This window comes from Triticum dicoccoides, chromosome 3A (assembly GCF_002162155.2).
Source record: "Triticum dicoccoides isolate Atlit2015 ecotype Zavitan chromosome 3A, WEW_v2.0, whole genome shotgun sequence".
In the NCBI taxonomy this organism is placed as follows: Eukaryota; Viridiplantae; Streptophyta; class Magnoliopsida; order Poales; family Poaceae; genus Triticum; species Triticum dicoccoides.
Genome location: NC_041384.1, coordinates 450,622,885 through 450,628,124, shown reverse-complemented (window position 1 = coordinate 450,628,124; position 5,240 = coordinate 450,622,885).

The following is a 5,240-nucleotide window of genomic DNA, read 5'->3' as shown; positions in this document are numbered from 1 at the left end:
CACCTGGTGGCATGGCGCCTGGAGTTGGTCTTTGGCTGGCTTCACGCCGACTCGGTGGTTCGAGCGTCGCTGAGCCAGGCCGCGGCGGCCTTCGAGAAATAGAAGTAGGCCGCCGCCAAAGCTGCGGCCGATCGCGAGGCTGCATTGAAGGATGCCAAGGCCGACGACCGCTGCCGAGAGCTGGAGGACAAGCTGAAGGGCCTGCGCGACCATCATGTAGAAGAAGCACGCGACCGCCAGGCGAAGGAGGAGGAGATAAAGGCCTGGGAGGACGCTGTTAAGGGCTGCGACGCCGAGCTGGGGGAGCTGGCGAAGGCGCAGGCAGCAGAGCACAACCGGCTAGAAGAGTTGGAGCGGAAGGCGAGAGCGAAGGAGGCCGATCTTGACGCCAAGGCGAGGGTCCTTGTCGAAGACTGCACGGCCTTCTCGACCCTCGAAGAGAGGTCCCGCGTGGCGCTGAAGACACTATACGAGAAGGGCTTGGAGAAGCCGCTAGCCAGCGACGAGGATGGCCCTGCTCAGCTGCTTCCCTTCCTGGTGAAGGCGCTCGAGGAGGTCGTGGAAGGCATCTGTCCTATGGCGGAGGCAGAGGCTCGCATCCTTTCCTCAGCCGCGTTGACACGGGTCTTCAACCACTTGCACCTTCGCGACCCCAGCGCCCTTCTTGACGAGATGCTGGAACCTGTAGCTGACGAACACTGCGCGGCTGCCGCCGCGGCCGTGAAGGGTCAAGTGAAGCCTTGCTAAAGAAGTTCGATGCCTTCGCCCCCGCACCCTCGACCGGTGATGCAGGTGAAGGCGACGCTACCCAGGAGGGGCACCTTTTGAAGGTGCCGACGGTGTCCAGGGGTGACTTGCGGCTATTTTTCTGCTTTGTTCCTGGAACATGCACCATGCCTCGTGGAGGCGTTAAACTTGCGTTTGATATTGTGAGAACAATATGTATTGTAATATTTGCTTTGAGATTTTTTTATTTTCTTCCTATTTGCTTTGTGTTCTGCATCGGCAGAGCCTGGCCCCGCGCATACCTCAACCGCCATTGAGCCGACCGGAAACCAGGACGGACCAAGGAGTGAGGGGCTATGTGACCAGTTAGGCTCCTGAGTCGCGATGCTCAGGAGTCCCCCTGGATGTGCAAACATTCTCCGTACCTTTTCCCTCGCCGAGGCTCGGCTCGGGAGGGGCATGCGACGACCAGGTCCAAGGGACTTGGTTGGGTGGCGTACGCTTGGGCGTGACCCAAGCGCAGCCCCCCATGCCCAGCCCCCTCGTGCGGCTCTCCCGAGGGGAGGTGTTGCGGTGAGGCCGGACACTAAGCTCTGGGGCTCCCTGAGGTTGGTACGGCCATGGGGCCGCCCTCAGTTGTTTATCACCAGCGCAGAGCGTAGTGCTTTTGCTTGTGCACAGGCATAGCCGCTCCTCGGTAGTGTCGATGGCCAGCGCAGAGAATGGTGCTTCCACTAGGGCGTGGGAGGGGACTCCCTAGTGCGAAGAGCCCCTGGGGCATGTATAACCCCGCCCTGACACGTGGCTTGCACGGCAGAGCTAGATGAGGTGTATCTGGGCACTCGTGAGCCAGCGCGGGACTCATGAGGCCCTACCTCAAGGCGGATTGCGTCTGGTCTTGATTCTTGTTTGCTGTCTTGATCCTGCGAAATGGTTAGACAACCTACGCCGAACGAATCTTCTGAGGTCATCGCGTGAAAAAGCCAAGCACCAACGGCCCTAGGAGATGACATGAACGCGGCCGACCCGCTAGACAGAGCTTAGCCATTGGATTTATCAACGCTGCAGGGACGGGCCCGAGCACAGACGCCGTGCTTAACTTACTCACGTGAGGGGTTCTGTAGAAAGACGGCCGGCGCTCGGCTCCCATGGTGGGTGACAATCAAGTAGGCGATAGTCATAGATAGATTAAGCATGGAAAGCAACCTAGCTCAGGTAAGCGCAAGGAAGATGCATGCCACCGGGTCCGGCCCGAGCGACCTGGGGATGACGCAGCCCGAGGAGCACTCCCAACAGGGTAAGCTAAAGACATAAAAGGAAAGATACATGCCACAGGGATGGACCCACGCGGCCTGGGAATGATGCAGCCCCGGGGGCGCTCCCAGCTGAATGAACTTGGGAAAATGTCATCCGGTTCTGTTGATGAAGGAGAGTTGGGGTAGCTGAAGGTGTGTGGCGAGAGGGCTGCCCCTCATGAGCCACCGGGGCCCTGAGCCTTGGGAGGCTCTGGGGGTCCAGGGGGTTCCCTGAGGACCGTCTTCATCTCTATCAGCACAGCGTGGTGCCTGGCCTTCTGAGATGCCAGGATGCTCCACAGGTTGCATTAATAGGCGGCTGCCACGCTCGGCAGGCCAAAGGGCATGCGAACGTAGCTATGAGGTGAGCCCTCGTAGCGTTCCACGCACGAAGGCCAGAGAAGCTCCTGAGAAGCGGCCCGATTGAGCCCTAGGACGTCGATGCAAACGCGCAGCCCGACATCCTCGCCTGGATGGCGGGCTACGCCTGGTGAGTGATGGCTGCTGCGCATGGCCCTCGCGTCTTGCAGTTCCTGAGTGGTCTTGGTGATGAACTCCTGAGCAGTGGGAACTTCTTGCCCCGTGTTCTCCTGAGGGAAGCGTGCCACGAAGCACGCCTCCTAGTGGTGCCCAAGCGCCTCTCTCATGATACTGGCAAAGTCTGAGGCCCTCCAGAAGAGAGCCCCCGAGCCCTGCCCGAGAGGGGTGCTGGGCGCGCCTTCCTATGCGATGGAGGGAGGCGCCCCAGGCGCGGACGCCGATCCTGACGAGGCGCTGCTTGCCTAAGGCCCTGCGTCACGCAGCTTCTTCTTCTTCTTGGGGGTGGCCTCAGGAGGGCGCTCGCCCTGACTGTCGGGGTCGGCAATTGCTGCAACTTGGAAGGCACGCTCCAGGGAGCACACCGCGTCTCTTTCTTCGCATGGGACCGTGATGATTCCGCTGCTTCCCGGCATCTTGAGCACATTGTAGTCATGATGGGTCACCGCCATGAACTTGGCCAGGGCTGGATACCCGAGGATAGAGTTGTATGGCAGGTGGACATAGACGATGTCGAAGTCGATGAGTTCGGTGCAGTAGTTGTTGCATTCTCCGAAGGTAATGGGGAGGCGGACCTGCCGGATCGGGGTAGTAGAGCCGTCGTTCACTCCTGAGAAAGGCTTGGTAGGCTGAAGCTGGTCATATGGCACTTGGAGGTTGTCGAACGTGTCGACGGACAGGACATTTAGCCCTGCGCCACCGTCGATGAGGGTCTTGGTAACTTGCACGTTGCTGATGACTGGCGAACAAAGCATTGGGAGGACGCCAGCAGTAGCCGCGCACTTGAGGTGATCTGCCGAACTGAACGTGATGGGGAACCTGGACCATCTGAGCGGGCGCGTGACCTCGAGCTTGGGGAGAACTGCATTCACTTTGCGGGTAAATTGTTTGAAGATACGCTGCGAGGCTGGGGCTTGAGCTCCGCCCAAGATGCAGGAGATAGCGTGTGGCTCCTGGAAGCCCCCAGCCCCCTCGTCTTGATGGTGGTCGTCAATCCTTCTGGGTGGTGGCAGTAGTGGAGGAAGGCCTGTGTTGCCTTGAGGGTGAGCCTCACAAGGCTGGTCCCTCCAGGCACCCTCGTGAGGCTGATCCTGCCAGCGGTCACACGAGGCCGGTCGTGCCACTCCTGACGCAGGCCATGGTCGTCCCAGCGTCTGCCACTGCGTCCTCCTCCTCGGCCGTAGCCCCGATCACTGTGCTCGGGGCATCGACCGAAGCGTCCTTCTCGAATGGCTCTGAGCCCTTGACAGTCGCTGGTGTTGTGGGTATGCAGGTTATGGAAGGGTGGAACGGGCGGCTGCCCTTGGATGACTTAGGTTGGTCTCTGCTGCGCTTGGTGTCTGGCTCCGCCGCGAGCATGGCTGCTCCCTTGCGCTTCACATCCTTGGCCTTGGTCTTTTTCTCCTCTGGGTCTGCGGCAGGGAGTTCGAGGAGGGAGAGGCGCCCCTCCTCGGTCTAGCACACTTGGTCGTGATGTTGAACAGCTCCAGCGTCGTGCACAACTCTTCATGGATGGCGAGCTCCTCCTTCATCTCGACGTCGCTGACACCATCGAAGAATGCTGAGATGATGGCCTCATCGGACACCTTGGGGATCTTGATCCGTTCGTTGTTGAAGCGCTGAATGTACTTCTGCAGGGTCTCTCCTGGTTGTTGCTTGATGCGGCGCAGGTCGCCCGCGATCGGGGGGCGGTCGCAAGTGCCCTGGAAGTTGGCGATGAAGTGGTTGCGCATTTCATCCCAGGAGGAAATTAAGCCTGGAGGCAGGTTCAGGAGCCGGGAGCAGGGGCCATCCTTGAGAGCCTTTGGAAACCAGTTCGCCATGACTTGCTCATCGCCATTGGCCGCCTTGATGCTTAGCTCGTAGAGCTGCAGGAACTCCACGGGGTCGGGGGTGCCGTCGTAGCGAGGAGGCAGATCTGGCTTGAATTTGCCCGGCCAGACAATGCTGCGCAGCTCGGGGTGAAGGCGTGGCAGCCGGCCATGGTCACCGGTGCCCGCCTTGGAGGTGGAGCTTGGCCTTGATGCCCGCGCGCCGCTATGGCCAGCGGCACGGGGCCTTGCCGTAACAAACGGTCCTGGTGCGGCGGAGCGAGGAGTGGCAGAGCGTTCGCCTGCGGACGAGGGACTTCTTGACGGCTTCTTTCTTCACGCGCGAGCACCGGACACGGTGGGTCGCGCCATGGAGTCGCATGCCTTGGCACTAGGGCGCCGTCTTGGGGCAGAGGTGGTGGAGGCGCTTCATGAGCTACGTCGCCCGTGGCTGGCGGAGGGCGAGGCAGAGAGTGGGACGACGCAGGGGAGCCCCCTGCGACGCGGACAAGCTCGACAATGCGGTCAAGCCGGTCCTCGTAGAGGTCGTCGACTGGGCGGTAGCGCAGAAGCTCATGCGCCATGAGGAGCGTGGCCCGTGCGTCCGTGGGAACGCGATGAGAGTGAGATGACGAACTAGCGGGAGTCAGCGATGGAGTGGCGGTGCGGCCGTCCTGCCGCACCGAGGGGTGAAGTGAGGATGCTTGCTGCTCGTTCCCCACCGGGCTGGTGGAGGCGTTGGCGGCAGGCAATGGAGAGCGACGGGGTGGCCCACCGATGGGGGCCTAGCAACGCGGGTGGCGAGGGCAGCTCGGCACTCGGCACGGGCGTGACGCGCGTCCGCCATGGAGACGATGAAGCGACGCGACGC